This window comes from Caretta caretta, chromosome 1, assembly GCF_965140235.1.
Source record: "Caretta caretta isolate rCarCar2 chromosome 1, rCarCar1.hap1, whole genome shotgun sequence".
Classification (NCBI taxonomy): domain Eukaryota; kingdom Metazoa; phylum Chordata; order Testudines; family Cheloniidae; genus Caretta; species Caretta caretta.
Window position 1 is genome coordinate 198,759,944 of NC_134206.1, and position 17,583 is coordinate 198,777,526.

Genomic DNA, 17,583 nt, shown 5'->3' on the forward strand with positions numbered 1-17,583 from the left:
TTGATGATCACTTGGACCTTCACAGAATAACTTATTTCCAAGTGCCACAAAATGCTAACTTGGAGTTCTTCACAATACCTGCATTAGGCACACTGGTTTGGGTCTCGGGCTAGCAATTTCAGTTCCCTATTCCCTCCCTGAAGAAATAAGTCTTCCTACTTGCCTCTAATCCAACGAAAGTCACTTCACTGAACTGAACAGTCTCTGTGGCATTATAAATACCTCTTGCTCAACCATAAATCACACAGGCCACGAAAAGGACAAACAATATACTAAGCCATGTTGGCCACTATAATCCTCTGACTCCTTAGAATTCCATGCATGCTCACACACCGAGCATTGCTGGTGCACATGCTAGCAAGATGCCAAGAGAAGAGAAGGCTTTGTTATCTCAGCTGATGACTTTGAAGTCAAAGCCCACCTTGGGAGAAGTAATATGGCAGAACAGATAATTTGGACAGTATTAGAATCAGTTTTATGAACCACAGAATTCCCTTGCAGCCAATTGACAATATTATGAGTGTTTCAGAGGAATGGATCTAATAAGACAGTGCAGCTGTCAAGAGAGCTCATTTAAAAAATAAAATGTGACAAGGAGCTGTAATACACCAAAGACCTCCTGTATAGTTAACACTGCATTTGGCACTTTTGTGGCACTTTAACAGTTAGTCTGTAAAGTGCTCTGAAGTAAAGGCATTACATTTTATATGTCCACTTTCAGGTTCTTTCTGAAAGGAAAGACAAAAACAACGGAACTGCAACCATTTAAAAAAATATGAGCATATACAACACGAACCATTAGGAAACTGACTAATCTTGACATGTTCTGAACTTTCAGTCCAGGCTATTTTTTAGGGTCTAAGGGGAGACTTTAGGAAGCACTGTTTTTGGAGGAGGAAGTACCTCCATCTACTGAGAGGTGATTCCATCTTATTTCTAACCAGAAATCATAATTCTCTATTTGCAGTATCACAACTAATTACTGTAGAGTCTGACACCAGCGAGAGCATTAAGATGTCAAGTGCGGAGTACTTAATTTTGCAGGGTACACGCACCTTAGAATAAGCAGCCGGAACACATACACTCTTCAGGATGAAGACCCAATTTTCATGCAACTATCTCTGATCAGACACATTCATGATATGACAGGCAAAGGTGCCTCTAACTAGTTGTTATTTTTCCTAGGAGGTATCGGTAGCTCTTAAATCAGTTTTATCAGGGCAAATATAGCATCTTAAAACAAAAAGATATTATGTCAGGTTGCAAAATTAAGATTTTTCAAATTTAAGATAAGTAGAAAGGTTTAAAAACCTGTGTTTGGATTTAAAGATTCCCCTGCAGCCTGTGAAACCTAAACATTACAGCATCATACAGTACATGAGAACGAGAATGTAAAACTGATCTGTATATTCATTGTTCAAGTTGAATGAAGTGTGCATGTAGATACTCCAGTGGTGCCAGCCTTGGTGTCCCCTCCAGCCACTTCTCCCACAAGCATCTTCTCTTCCCAACCCACCCCCATGATAACCTCTTTTCATAGAACACTCGCCTGACATTGGCCTGCAAAGCTGCTACTCTCCCCATTTAAATCTCTGAAAACTTAATTCGGTGATAAGCAATACAAATACACACTATGTGGAGCAGGGCTTTGGAGCGGAGCCCGGAGCTGGAGCGCACAGCAGTGGAGCTGCAGGTTTGTGCCCGGAGCTGGAAAAGAGCTGGAGCACAGAAAATCTTGGCTGCTCCACTGTTCCTGTTTTTTTTTTTCCCATTTTCAATCCAAAATGAATGATATTTAGCAAGAAAGTCCTGAAGATGCCAAAAAGTTTCAGATTGTATAAAAACTGATATCAACATCTACTTTAGCACTTTACGTAATATATCACAGTTATTCTCACTTCGGCTGAAATCAAAATTTGATGTACAGATACAAAATTACAAAGTTTTTTGGAGATATGTTTTATTAAAGAATCAGATAATTATGAGACACCCGGCAACGCTGCAGACTGCTCCCACCCTTGTGTCAAGGTTAGGCGAGAACGTACTCGTGTAGATTAGTTAGATACTTCTTTCTGAAGGGTTGATCAACGAGACGCGCTGAGTACTGCAATTACAGAAAAGTGTGACGCAAGATGCAACATTTAAGATATCACAAACAGGTATATTGCAAAAAAAATGTTTTTGTTTATTGATATATTAAGGTATCACAAAAGATATTAACCACTTAAGCTCATTTCTCACACAGGATCCCGTTACCGGTACAATTGTTCATTTGTACATGCTCCCATATCACTCTGGCGGACTTATTTTATATGTCATCTGTTCAATGGTCTTTTGGTAGCGTTGTTTGTAATTTTAAATTTACTGAAAAAGTTGTGTGCAGCAGGCATATAAATATACAGTAAACATTTTTACATAAATTAGGAGTGATTTTTGTGATATATCCAGAGTGATTGGAAAATGTCCAGCACAACTTTGGGGGTGAATCCTTAGGTCATTTAAGAAAAAACATTTCTTCCTAAGGTGATGAAAAGTTAATTTCTGATTAATATCTCAAAAACACTTCAATAAAGTAATGAAATTATGCCTGTGTCTTAGCGTTAGTATGTGCTACCATATTACATTATCCAAAATTATTAAAACCATAGGCATCCCGATCTGGTGGTTGGTCATTTTTATTTCATATTTCAAGAAAGGCTTGTCGTCGACTGCCCCTGGCTACGAGCAGTACTATTATGTTCCATAATAAGTTAATAATTTTTTATTATTTATTATTACGTTTAAAATTTATGGTTCCAAAGTTGAAAAATAAGTAATAAGTAAAATTGTTTGTATCATTCTAAGCATCTAAGCATTAAAATTTTTAAACAGTTTTCTCAGAAACGGTTAATTATACAAAATAAATTAAGAGTACCATTTTAATGCATGTTTTAGCATTAAATCATATTCCAGGGTCGTATCTGTTAAACAGTCGAAGATTTAAAAAATGTTAAATAAACTTGGCCTAGTCCCCCCAGTTCATAGCGCCTGTAGTTTAAATAATTTTATTTGAATGCTGTTGTATGATAGAACGTTGGAAATAAACTTTAACAGGAAAGCAGATTCAAATTGCAAGCACAGTCCTTTTAGTAAAGACAGCAAATTTTTGGAAATATGTTTTTCCTTCATCAGTCTGGAAACATTATACAAGATAGAGCAAATAACAGGTTCTATCTTGTATAATGTTTCCAGACTGATGAAGGAAAAACATATTTCCAAAAATTTGCTGTCTTTACTAAAAGGACTGTGCTTGCAATTTGAATCTGCTTTCCTGTTAAAGTTTATTTTCACCCTTGTAACATGTAGCCTCATTACTTCCCAACAATTAATGTTGCAGAATAGCGATAGCACGGACTAACGCTACGGCACATACCAAATTTCATTGATATATGTATATTAAAGCATTTTTGAGATATTAATTAAAAACTTGGAAAATATTTCGAATATTTTTACCACAAAATTTCATAAGAAAAACTAACTTGCAATTTATAAATAAAAATTTATATTATGTATATTAAAATACTTCTTACTTCATTAAAACGGCAAGAAATGTTAAAATATTAAAATATACTTTAATAATAATTTTGTGTAAAAAGAAAATGCGATCATTTTTGTCCAGAAAATCCAAAATAAATTAGAAGTACCTTAAGTGGTTAAGATATCACAAGCAGGTACATTATAAAAAAATGTAATGCTTTTGTTCATTGCTTTTTGAAGATGATAACAAGAAACATTTGGATGCGGTGACAGCACAAGAAGATTTGGCCATGGCTTCAACAAAAAAATCAAATCTGCCCCCATGATTGATAGCTGATTTACGGAAAAGGATCTCAACAACATCTTTACTTTTGAATTTGAAAAGCCCAAATTTTGGCTTTTGGGAAAAGCAAAGAGGAAATTGGCAATGTGCAAGGTGGAAAAGGAAGTGAATGGCAAGCTCAAACCATGTAGCTTCAAGTTAAGTGAAGCAAGTGCCATGAAAAGTTTCAACCTTTGGCGGCAGGTAAAACGTAACCATCCTGAAAACTATGCAGCTCTGGTTACAAAAAAGGACCCGGAAGATTAGGAAAAACAGAAAGCTGACACAGCTAAATGACGTTCATCTGGCTCTTTGAAAACTCCTGGAGAAAAGATATGTTGTGGAGCTTCATCTGAAAAGAAACCCAAAATTGAGCAAACAAAACTTGACCTGAAGTCCTCAAAGGTTACAGTCACCATGGATGCCAATACTTTCCGTGCTGGGCTGATGGAAATGGTTTGCTTGAGTTCAACACCGCTCACTACCTTCCGGCTAAAGAACAAAGGATTCCAAAAAACTGCAGGTGAAATGGGTCGGCAGCTTGGCATTTCGACGGGGCAGGATGCAGTTCATCATTTAGTTGTCAGCATAGCTGAGTCTGGTCGCGAAGAGCTCAAGAAAGCTTTGGAGCAAAAATTGTGCTACCTGAAAATGGATGCGGCAACGCGTGGAAACAGAAGTTTCCTTGTAATCAATGCTCAGTACTACGAAGAAGGAAAAGACAAAGCTGTGGTAAAAACCTTGGACATAATCGACACTGAAGGGAGTCACAATTCTTCATACGTGAAAAGTCAAGTAAAAGCTATTTTAGGAAAATTTGGGATCAATGAAATGCAAGTGCTGAACATCTGCGTTGACAATGCAGCAAACATGACGTGTGCCATCAAAAATTTCAGCTAGGACAATGAAACCATTTCTACCTCTGAGCACAGGGATGTGGACAGAACTGAAGCTATTTTGCCTGATGAAGGAACTAAAGGAATGGATGAAATTGAACTCAACATGGATGCTGCTGCGCAATGGGTTAATGACCGTATCCTCATACTTCCAACATGGCTTCATGAGGACGACTCAAAAGTCCAACTGATGAGGTGTGGTATTCACACTCTTCAGTTGGCAATCTGGGATGGACTGAACAAAGAACATGCGAAGAAATTTCTGGCAAAAATTTGACAAGTCGTTGTCAAACTACGAACCCCAAGTAGTCGAAGAGTTCTGCTTGATCCACATGGGCTAACTCAATCATTGGATACTGTGACTCGCTGGGGTTCAACATTTGCAATGACTGATCGGCTTCTCGTTTTTCAATCTTACTGTGAACAAGTGTCTGCTGCTGGAACAAGAGAACGCAAGTTAACAAAAGCTGAATGGGACAAAGTGAAGAACCTGCGAGACCTCTTGGCAAAGCCAAACCAAACAACCGTGAATCTTCAAGCTGCCAATGTAACCCCAGGAGTTTTAATGAAGGAATGGCGAAAACTGTCCAAATTCTTGCAAGAAAATGGTGGACAAATTGCAGAAGGAATTCTATCCTCCATGCAGAAACGCAAAGAGAAGCTTTTTTGACAATATTCATTTCCTTGATGGAGTTTATGTTGACCCACAGTATCGGATTCTTCTTACCTCAAGGGAAATACCAAAGGCAAAGGAAGGGCTCCTTGATATTGCTCAATGACTCAAAAAACAAAATCCATTGCTACATTTGAACTCGGTTGAAGAAAATGAAACACAACAAAAGGAGTCATCAACAATCGAATTTGCGGTTTCAGAAAGTTCACATCCTTCAGAAATAGCAGGCTGTTCTCAAATTTCTGTCTCCACTCTGAACTTGTTCGAGCGTCCATCCCTGAGACGTCTTCAACCATCACAGGGAAATGGAGATAATTCAAGCACCAATTCTTCAGAAGATGATGCCTTCGACAAGGAATTGGATAAATAAGAAAGACGCCGGCGAGTTTCTGCGATTCATAATTGTAATGAAGCATTATTCAAGATTGTGAGGCGATGGAGTCTATTGGTAGGCTAAAAGTTAAGTCTCTTTTTGAGGTCATTCACAGCTACACACACCGCATTCAGGCTGCCTGTAGAATTCCTTCGAGCATGCCAACAACTCAAGCTTGTGTAGAGCAACTGCTTTTGGCTTTAAAGTTAATTTTAAATGATTTGCAGCAGACTATGAAAGACGACTTGATTGCTTCAATAATTTTTTAGAGAATAAATTATGAATGATTCTAGTTTGCATCATTGTTGATGAAATTTAAATTGTTTTAAAAGTCTTAATAAAAATAATGTTTTTTCAAAATTACAGTATGCACTTTTTTATTTAGTTAAAAACTAATTTGAGTCGGAGCACGGAGCGGAGTCAGAGCGGAGCTGGAGCAGTCACTATTGGTGCCGGAGCGGAGCTGGAGTGGAGCAATTCAGAAATTTGATTGCTCCAAATCCCTGATATGGGCTTGTATAAACTGAGTACCCATGTAACCTCATTACAATAAACCTTGGCTTCCTCACCACATCCCTCGCTTCGGTCTGTCATCCTAGAGGTTGTGGTCTATCTACAATTTAGATTGTGTTATGAAGCAGGAGCCATCTTTGAAGCACTTAGTACATTTATGGGCTATAATAAACAATATAATGACTCTTGTTATCTCCAGGTTCACCAGATGATTCATTCCAATTTGTACTTGCACACTTAGTATTTTACAAACTTTTTACCATCAGCTCCAGTATGCTTGCTCCAGGATTGGCCAACACGTGATGCTGCAGGGAAAGATGAAAAGTCAACATGGGAAACTTATGAGCAGAAGTGGAAAAAAGAAATTCCTTCCTGAACCACACTACAGTCAATAACACATAGCCCTGGTCTACACTAGGACTTTAGGTCGAATTTAGCAGCGTTAAATCGATTTAAACCTGCACCCATCCACACAATGAAGCCCTTTATTTCGACTTAAAGGGCTCTTAAAATCGATTTCCTTACTCCACCCCTGACAAGTGGATTAGCGCTTAAATCGACGTTGCCGGCTCGAATTTGGGGTACTGTGGACACAATTCGATGGTATTGGCCTCCGGGAGCTATCCCAGAGTGCTCCATTCTGACCGCTCTGGACAGCGCTCTCAACTCAGATGCACTGGCCAGGTAGACAGGAAAAGAACCGCGAACTTTTGAATCTCATTTCCTGTTTGGCCAGCGTGGCAAGCTGCAGGTGACCATGCAGAGCTCATCAGCACAGGTGACCATGATGGAGTCCCAGAATCGCAAAAGAGCTCCAGCATGGACCGAACGGGAGGTACGGGATCTGATCGCTGTTTGGGGAGAGGAATCCGTGCTATCAGAACTCCGTTCCAGTTTTCGAAATGCCAAAACCTTTCTGAAAATCTCCCAGGGCATGAAGGACAGAGGCCATAACAGGGACCCGAAGCAGTGCCGCGTGAAACTGAAGGAGCTGAGGCAAGCCTACCAGAAAACCAGAGAGGCGAACAGCCGCTCTGGGTCAGAGCCCCAAACATGCCGCTTCTATGATGAGCTGCATGCCATTTTAGGGGGTTCAGCCACCACTACCCCAGCCGTGTTGTTTGACTCCTTCAATGGAGATGGAGGCAATACGGAAGTAGGTTTTGGGGACGAAGAAGATGATGATGAGGAGGTTGTAGATAGCTCACAGCAAGCAAGCGGAGAAACCGGTTTTCCCGACAGCCAGGAACTGTTTCTCACCCTAGACCTGGAGCCAGTACCCCCCGAACCCACCCAAGGCTGCCTCCTGGACTCAGCAGGCGGAGAAGAGACCTCTGGTGAGTGTACCTTTTAAAATGCTATACATGGTTTAAAAGCAAGCATGTGAAAGGATTACTTTGCCCTGGCATTTGCGGTTCTGCCTTTGCAAAAGGTTTCTGGGGAGGGCAGCCTTATTTCGTCCTTCATGGTAGGACACTTTACCACTCCAGGCCAGTAACACGTACTCGGGAATCACTGTAGAACAAAGCATTGCAGTGTATGTTTGCTGGCATTCAACCAAAATCCGTTCACGCGGTGGGAGGAGGCAAAATGCGACCTTGTAACGAAAGCACATGTGCTATGTATGTAATGTTAACAGCAAGGTTTACCCTGAAAGAGTGTAGCGACTGTTTTATAAAATGTGTCTTTTTAAATACCGCGGTCCCTTTTTTTTTCTCCACCAGCTGCATGTGTTTCAATGATCACAGGATCTTCTCCTTCCCAGAGGCTAGTGAAGCTTAGAAAGAAAAAAAAACGCACTCGCGATGAAATGTTCTCCGAGCTCATGCTGTCCTCCCACACTGACAGAGCACAGACGAATGCGTGGAGGCAAATAATGTCAGAGTGCAGGAAAGCACAAAATGACCGGGAGGAGAGGTGGAGGGCTGAAGAGAGTAAGTGGCGGGCTGAAGAGAGTAAGTGGCGGGCTGAAGAGAGGGCTGAAGCTCAAAGGTGGCGGCAGCGTGATGAGAGGAGGCAGGATTCAATGCTGAGGCTGCTGCAGGACCAAACCAGTATGCTCCAGTGTATGGTTGAGCTGCAGCAAAGGCAGCTGGAGCACAGACTGCCACTGCAGCCCCTCTGTAACCAACCGCCCTCCTCCCCAAGTTCCATAGCCTCCACACCCAGACGCCCAAGAACGCGGTGGGGGGGCCTCCGGCCAACCAGCCACTCCACCACAGAGGATTGCCCAAAAAAAAGAAGGCTGTCATTCAATAAATTTTAAAGTTGTAAACTTTTAAAGTGCTGTGCTTAAAGTGCTGTGTGGCATTTTCCTTCCCTCCTCCACCACCCCTCCTGGGATACCTTCGTAGTCATCCCCCTATTTGTGTGATGAATGAATAACGAATGCATGACTGTGAAGCAGCAATGACTTTATTGGCTCTGCAAGCAATGATTAAAGGGAGGAGGGGAGGGTGGTTAGCTTACAGGGAAGTAGAGTGAACCAAGGGGCGGGGGAGTTAATCAAGGAGAAACAAACAGAACTTTCACACCGTAGCCTGGCCAGTCATGAAACTGGTTTTCAAAGCTTCTCTGATGCGTACCGCGCCCTCCTGTGCTCTTCTAACTGCCCTGGTGTCTGGCTGCGCGTAACCAGCAGCCAGGCGATTTGCCTCAACCTCCCACCCCGCCATAAACGTCTCCCCCTTACTCTCACAGATATTGTGGAGCACACAGCAAGCAGTAATAACAGTGGGAATATTGGTTTCGCTGAGGTCTAAGCGAGTCAGTAAACTGCGCCAGCGCGCCTTTTAACGTCCAAATGCACATTCTACCACCATTCTGCACTTGCTCAGCCTGTAGTTGAACAGCTCCTGACCACTGTCCAGGCTGCCTGTGTACGGCTTCATGAGCCATGGCATTAAGGGGTAGGCTGGGTCCCCAAGGATACATATAGGCATTTCAACATCCCCAACAGTTATTTTCTGGTCTGGGAATAAAGTCCCTTCCTGCAGCTTTTGAAACAGACCAGAGTTCCTGAAGATGCGAGCATCATGCACCTTTCCCGGCCATCCCACGTTGATGTTGGTGAAACGTCCCTTGTGATCCACCAGAGCTTGCAGCACTATCGAAAAGTACCCCTTGCGGTTTATGTACTCGGCGGCTTGGTGCTCCGGTGCCAAGATAGGGATATGGGTTCCGTCTATAGCCCCACCACAGTTAGGGAATCCCATTGCAGCAAAGCCATCCACTATGACCTGCACATTTCCCAGGGTCACTACCCTTGATATCAGCAGATCTTTGATTGCGTGGGCTACTTGCATCACAGCAGCCCCCACAGTAGATTTGCCCACTCCAAATTGATTCCCAACTGACCGGTAGCTGTCTGGCGTTGCAAGCTTCCACAGGGCTATCGCCACTCGCTTCTCAACTGTGAGGGCTGCTCTCATCTTGGTATTCATGCGCTTCAGGGCAGGGGAAAGCAAGTCACAAAGTTCCATGAAAGTGCCCCTACGCATGCGAAAGTTTCGCAGCCACTGGGAATCGTCCCAGACCTGCAACACTATGCGGTCCCACCAGTCTGTGCTTGTTTCCCGAGCCCAGAATCGGCGTTCCACAGCATGAACCTGCCCTATTAGCACCATGATGCATGCATTGGCAGGGCCCATGCTTTCAGAGAAATCTGTGTCCATGTCCTGATCACTCACGGGACCGCGCTGACGTCGCCTCCTCGCCCGGTATCGCGTTGCCATGTTCTGGTGCTGCATATACTGCTGAATAATGCGTGTGGTGGTTAATGTGCTCCTAATTGCCAAAGTGAGCTGAGCGGGCTCCATGCTTGCCGTGGTATGGCGTCCGCACAGAAAAAAGGCGCAGAACGATTGTCTGCCGTTGCTCTGACGGAGGGAGGGGCGACTGACGACACGGCTTACAGGGTTGGCTTCAGGGAGCTAAAATCAACAAAGGAGGTGCCTGTACATCAAGGAGTATTTCAGGCAGGACTGCACGGAGGGTTCCAATAAGAAATGGTGCACCTAAGTTATCGTTCTTATTGGAACAAGGAGGTTAGCCTGGCCTCTGATTGATACATGGCTAGATTTACCTTGCTGCACCTTCTCTGTGAGTGACTGCAGTGTGACCTAGAGGAATGAGTCCCCTAGACAGGGGAGGAGGCAAATGAGTACAAAACAAATCTGGTCTATTTCTTGTTTTGACCCACTCCATCTATCTTTTACATCTTTGGCTGGCAGCAGACGGTGCAGCAGACGGTGCAGAAGGACTGCATGCCATCCACATCTCATGGCTGCTCGGCAGAAGATGGTACAGTACGACTGCTAGCCATCCCCATCTCTTGCCTGCCTGGCAGAAGATGGTGCAATACGACTGCTAGCAATCCTCATCTCTTGCCTGCCTGGCAGAAGATGGTACAGTACGACTGCTAGCAGTCCGTATCGCCTGCCCGCTCACCATAAGACGGTTCAATAGGACTGACTGCAGGACTAAAGAGAATGACCTGGTCAAGTCACTCCAAATTTAGTCCCTGCGACCATGTCTGCCCAGGCGCTCCCAGCCGACGCGGCCAGGAGCACCTCGGACACGACGAGGACGACTACCAATCGTATTGCACCGTCTGCTGCCAGAAGGCAATGGGTTGCTGCTACTGTGTAGCAAAGCCGTACCGCGTCTGCCAGCACCCAGGAGACATAGGGTGACGGTTACCTGAGCGGGCTCCATGCTTGCTGTGGTATGGCGTCTGCACAGGTAACTCAGGAAAAAAGGCGCGAAATGATTGTCTGCCCTTGCTTTCACGGGGGGAGGGAGGGAACGGGGGGCTGATGATATGTACCCAGAACCACCCGCGACAATGTTTTAGCCCCATCAGGCATTGGGATCTCAACCCAGAATTCCAATGGGCAGCGGAGACTGCGGGAACTGTGGGATAGCTACCCACAGTGCAACGCTCCGGAAGTCGACGCTTGCCTCGGTACTGTGGAAGCGCTCCGCCGAGTTAATGCACTTAGAGCATTTTCTGTGGGGACACACACACTCGAATATATAAAACCGATTTCTAAAAAACCGACTTCTATAAATTCGACCTTATTCCGTAGTGTAGACATACCCATAGAGCATGAGATGTCATTACTTTGTCAATACTTGGGATTTAGCAATCTGTGTCCAGCATCTGGAGAAGACAAAGAAAGCTATGATTTACACCATTTCTTCTTATTCCTGTTTCAAGCAAAATTAACTCATCCTGTACAATTGGCAGCTTTCCTCATCTACATTTCAGGTTTCCCTGGCAGCAGCTATACTGGTTGCTGGCTGCTACTGCTGAATCAGGACTAACCTCAGAGACAGACAGGGCCATAGCCTGTTTGACTGTTCTTGTCAACATTCTCCAAGATGGCCCTGCCGCACCACAGGCTATAGCAGCTGGCCGTGAACCAGGCTAAAAGCAGAGTGAGCAGCAGGTGATGCTCATGCCAGTTGATTACTGTCACCTTCTGCTCCTAAAAGCAAATGAGGTTAGGAACAGGAGAGAGGGGAGACACCTAAGCCACCCCAAATGCATTCTAGACTCCTCATGGAAGACTGCACTGCAGTGTTGCTAACTCTTGTGATTACAGAACAAGTCTCACAATACTTAGTGTTTTTCTTAAAGCCCCAGCTTCCAAACTCATGTGAGAATCTCAGCTTTCATTTAGAAAACGTTTCTAACTTTCATGGCTGTGGAGAAAAGCTGAAAAACATGAACACTAACAGCTCAGAAAACAGAAGACAAATAAAAAGACCAAAAATGTATGTTTGAGTCTCATAATTTTGAGGGGCCTGACCCATGAGTTTTGAATGCTTGAGGCTGGTGATACTGCCCTGTTATTATTTATTTGTATTATGGTAGCTCCTGTGAGTTCCTGCCATGGACCAGGACCCCATTATGCTAGGTACTGAACCAACACAGTGTAATGGGAGAGCAGGAGACTGCCACATGGCTAATTGCCATCAGGCCAGCTGCATCCAGCAAAACACTTGGGCTGAGAAGAGCAGGAGCAATCATGTGAGCTGAGGCTAGGCCCAGTGGCATAGCCTGTTCCCCTCCCTCTTCCATGAGACTCATGTTTTTCTGCTGTTGGAAGTCTTCTCCTCAAGATAAGGCCTGTGAGAGACAGTGTGCTCAGCGTGCTGACCCTCATGTAGCTGAATAAGCATACTGCCCCTGGCAGGCACTACTGTGAGGAGATGCAAAAAGCCATATGGGGCAGGGAAGAGAGATGGAGGAAGAAGGCCTGGGCACACCACACAAACAGTATTGTTAAGTCTGAAAACCTGACCTGTAAGTAAGCCCAATGCACCCCAGGCATCTGAACCCCAGAAGCAGGGATATTCCCTGTTTAACAGAGCACCTTGGACCTTGTAGTGACTACATGGGCATTTGGTAATGATAGTAACATTAGTAGGAAATGAAAAATCCTCCAAAATGATGGCTAGAGCATAAGAGGACTCAATGCTGCAGCCCTTCAGGCAGAAGCCCTATTGAAGACAGTAAGAATGCTACCCACAGAGTAGCCACAGGATAAGGTCTTAATAGATTAACTAAATCAATGGCTACAAGTAATAGGCCAAATGTCCTCCAAGATACAGCCAAGCATCATCACTGACTTCAACAGACCCCAATTTTAGACGTGTCTTGACTCTGAGCCCCTGTAGAGAAACAACAGGCACAACAATATGGGGAAATACAAAGTTATAAGATGTCCTAGTCCAGGCTTAGCCTAGTTAAAAAGTTAGTGCTGAAGAAGTGAGGTGAAAAGAATTACAAAGGCTCAGCAATGTGAATGAAGTGTTAACCCACTTCCTGAACTGGAGAAAAGAGTGACCAAGAATCAGCCTGGCACTCCGATTAACAAGTGAACATATTGTTATGATCATACCTACAGCTTTTTTTTCTTTTCCATTGGGAAGAAAGGTGGAGCTGGACTCTTAAGCATGGCCTGTACTGTACCCTGCCCTGTAGTAAAGAACGGGCATATCACTCATTTCTTTGCACAGTACAAACTAAGAGTTTTTAATGGAAACTGCTTACTTATGTGTGGAAAGTCTGCCAAGCAAATTACCAAGGCCACAAGAGTTTTGCCCAGTCCAGTGAGCATCTAGGAAGGGAGGAGGATAATAATCTCTATTGCTCTCTGCTATAACTAAATACGGTATGGCTCTGTGGTGACTAAGGAGCAGAAGATAGGCCATCCTATCCTGTTCCCACTGGCATCAATAGGAGTTTTGCCATTGACAAATCCTGGTTCAACAGTGTCTTAAGACTAATGAACTGGAGAAAGCCTTTAAATCTTTTGATGCTACTGCTCTGGCCACTTGCTGCTGTAAATGAAAAAAGGGATAGTCACAGAAAGGTACAATATTCAAGAGAAGATAGAAAACAGCCAACAGTAAGTCAAAAATAAAGTTTATCCAAAGATAGCTTCAATCATTCACTCCATTTTACTATTCTACCCCTACAGTAATTCTCCTTGTTTCCACCCATATTCTCCACAGACCAAAAATATCTCTAATATTAACCTACTCCACCCACAGAGGATAAATATGGGGAAAGCCTACCTAAGTAATGCTGAATGTTGTAAGACATTTGAATTAGAGCAGGGCGAAAAATGGATTTTTCAGTTCGCTGGCAATTCCAAAGAATTGAAAAAAGTTTCATTTGGGTCAAACTGAAAACAACTTCTTTTTAATATTTTCAGCAAATTATGAAGTAAAACAAAAATTGAGTTGGCTCAGAATCAAATGTTTCATTTTGACGTTACTGAAACATTTTGATTTTTCAGTCCGGTCAAAACTATTCAGTGAACTCAACACATTGACTAGTTTCAGGTCAACCAAAGCTATGTTTTTCAGCAAATAAACTATTCACTGACAAAATTTCATCCAGCTCTAATTTGAATTAGAAAAGGTGATTTTAGTGTGAATGATCAATCTGTCCTCAAAAGCAACACCAACACATTTCTGTTTACAATCGTGACCTACTTATGGTAACTTTCAAACTACAGTGTGTGCCATTATTCAACAGATGAACAAAAACAGTTACATAAGATCATAATACTATCAGAATAAAGTTATAACACTGGACAAAACACAAGTAGCAGGTGTGCAAATACAAAATAATCACTCAAACTCTGATTTAAAAATGCAGAGGTATAAAATGCTTTAAAACTTTAACTTCTTGCACATTTCAGTTGCCAACTGCTGAAAATTCTAAAAACTGCCTACTAAAAAGGTAAAAAAATATTTGAAATATGCAATTCAGTGAACATATACAAAAAGAAAAGGAGGACTTGTGGCACCTTAGAGACTAACAAATTTATAATTTTAAATGTTAGTCTCTAAGGTGCCACAAGTCCTCCTTTTCTTTTTGCGGATACAGACTAACAGGGCTGCTACTCTGAAACCTGAACGTATGCAGTTATAGAACTATCAGAGGAGGAGAATGAGTGATTTCTGAAAACTGGAATAACACGGAGCACTCAGAGATTTTAAACAAAATAAAGTAAAATAGGGAGCCTGGTAGTTTGAGAGTTTCTAACATTTAATAAGTGATGGTTATTAAATTCCAATTCAATTCTTTCAGCTAGAAACCGAAGACGAAACACAGATTTCTCTCAACCTGAAAGACCCAAGAATGAGGGAGAAAGGTAAACAGTGCCAGCCACTTAAAACTAAGTAGGATTTGTTTCATTCACATCCATAATATTTTCAGCAGCCTCCATTTCATGATTCAGAATTGCTGATGTAAATGATTTATAGTAACTGAAGTAAGAAGTGACCCACGCTTTGAATGGAATAGTTCAGAATATTTATGGGTTTAAAATGAAGCGCATTATTATAGAATCCCATAACAAAGTAAGAGATATGTAGTATCTGAATGTACTCTAGACTGAGTGTCAGTACCGCTTGCCTATAACAGACACATTGCACAGGTCATAAATGAGGGTACTCTGCTATCCCTCAGTTCTCCGGCTATGCACTTCTCATTTTTCAGCAGAGGATCTCAACAAAAGTTAAGGATGTCGATTAGTCCTCAGAGCAACTACCCAGAGCCAGGAATAGTACCCAAGAATCTAGGAAACAAAACTCCTAGTCCTTTGCTCTAACCACTAGTCCACACTAGTCTGATTAATCAGGGGTGGCTTGTCTGAAAGTGTTTGTACAAGCGAGAGAATGCAAGACATTAGTCTAGAGTAAGGAAGGCAGAGTTTGAGAGCACACGTTGCTGGATGCAACCCTCCTCCTCGAAGGAAATGCTGCCCACCCAGCAGACAGCACACCAGGATTTAAAAGCAAATAATTTGGGGGATGCATGCAGGGAACACCTTTACAGCCGCTCAAATGCTTTTAAATCGGAGCTCTCGTGCAGGGGCCGGCGGCATCTGCTTTGAGGCACGGACCGATTTCTTCCCTCCCCACAGCCGGTACAAAGTTTTAACATATATTAAGCAACCCCTTACCTATCTTGGTCTGTTTCTTTGCAATTTCTTCCTCCCGCTTTCTTGCCCGTTTAAACTTGAACTGAGACCAATCTGTGGCTGTTGCCTGGCTCTTCAGCCACCTTTACCGTCCAGCTGTGCGCCGAGTCCCCGCCGCCTCCCATCTCCGAGTGGGAGTGAAACATTAACACCCCCTTGCCCCGCGTCCTCTTTGCAGCACGTAGAGAACGCCTCAAATTGTCGTCTGCAGAGGATGCGGGCCCCGCCGCAGCTGCCCAGCTGTCCCTCAGCTGGCTGCACCGCTGGGCGCTAAAGTCCAGCGCCGCCTGTCTGCACCGCCCCCCGATTGCCTTTCATTGGGAGCGCTGCCTTCTCGGCGCCTTCCGATGGGCTCCCGGCGCCGTCAGTCTCTGGGCTCCCGGGCCGGCGTGCAGCACTCAGGCCAGCCGCCCTCTGCAGGGGGAGGGCGGGGACGGCGGAGGCTGGAGTGATGTGGCACTGAGCGGCGGGGAGGGGGGAGCGTCTGGGCAGGGGCGCTTCTCTGGGCTCTTGAATGTGTGCAAAAAGAAAAGGAGGACTTGTGGCACCTTAGAGACTAACCAATTTATTTGAGCATGAGCTTTTTGCGAATACAGACTAACACGCTGTTACTCTGAATGTGTGCAGAGAGCCAATCCCAGACTGCGGGCTCACGGCACGGTCTCTGCCCCCCGGGCTCAGACATGTAAACTGGCAGGCTCTCTCCTTTGCAGTTGTGAAGGGGGTGATGGATTTTGCAGGGCGTTTCAATCGGACACTTAGTCCTGTATCTCTTTCATTTGTATTTTACTCACAGGTATGGCCACAGGGGGCCCAATAAGGGGGCCCAGCCTAGCCCAACCTCCAAGACCTACCAGCCTTTTGGTGCCCTCCTTTCAAACCACTGCAGGATTTAGGAATTCTCACTGCTGGTTGCCCCTTTGCGCTCGTTTGAATAGTCACAGGTTGGCAGCGCCTAGCACAGTTTAAGTGCCTCAGGCAGCTCTGTTTTGGGGTCAGCTCAGTTACTAGTCCTGGTCTACACTACCAAGTTAGGTCAATGCAAGGCAACTTACGTCAGCCTAGCTCTGTAAGCGTCTACGCTAAAATGTCGCTCCCGCTGACGTAACTTGCTTGCTATGCTGACCTAATAACTCCACCTCCATGAGAGGTGTAGCGCTTAGTTTGACGTAGTTATGTTGATGCAGTATCAGTGTAGACACTGTGTTGATTACATCAACTGTTGCTGCCTTTTAGAAACCATCCCACAATGCCTGTACGACTGACAGTTAGGGTTTGTCTACACTACCACGCGGGGTCTATCTAAGAGACGCAACTTCAGCTGCATGAATAGCAAAGCTGAAGTCAACATACGTAGATCTACTTACCACGGTGTCTTCACTGTGGGAAGTCGACAGCTGACGCTTTCCCGTCGACTCCACTTGCGCTTCTTGTTCTGGTAGAGTACCGGAGTCGATGGGAGAGCGCTCAGCCGTCGATTTATCATGTTTATACTAGACGTGATAAATCAACCCTCGCTGGATCGATCGCTGCCCGCTGATCTGGCGGGTAGTGTAGACAAGCCCTTAGATTGGTGCAAGTGCTCCTGGTGAGGATGCGCTCCAACAACACTAGAAGCACAGTGTGGACATACAAAAGTGATTTAATTACTGCGGTGGCTGTATGTCAATGTAACTTAGGTTGACATAATTTTGTAGTGTAGACATTCCCTAAGAGATGCTTTCTTTTCACAGCTGGCTTTTTTCCAAAGTAAAATGGAATATAGCACAAAAATGACACTT

At 43.9% G+C, this 17,583-nt stretch overlaps 1 protein-coding gene across 1 annotated transcript in view; it reads right to left on the reverse strand.

Moving 5' to 3' along the window:
* The window catches only part of TMEM45A (transmembrane protein 45A), a 41,878-nt gene extending 25,693 nt beyond the window's left edge, over positions 1 to 16,185 (reverse strand). The window contains exon 1 of the mRNA XM_048816887.2: positions 15,785 to 16,185. The gene's annotated coding sequence lies outside the window, so the exon portion shown is untranslated. The remainder of the gene's footprint in view (positions 1 to 15,784) is intronic.
* Positions 16,186 to 17,583: the final 1,398 nt, after the last annotated feature.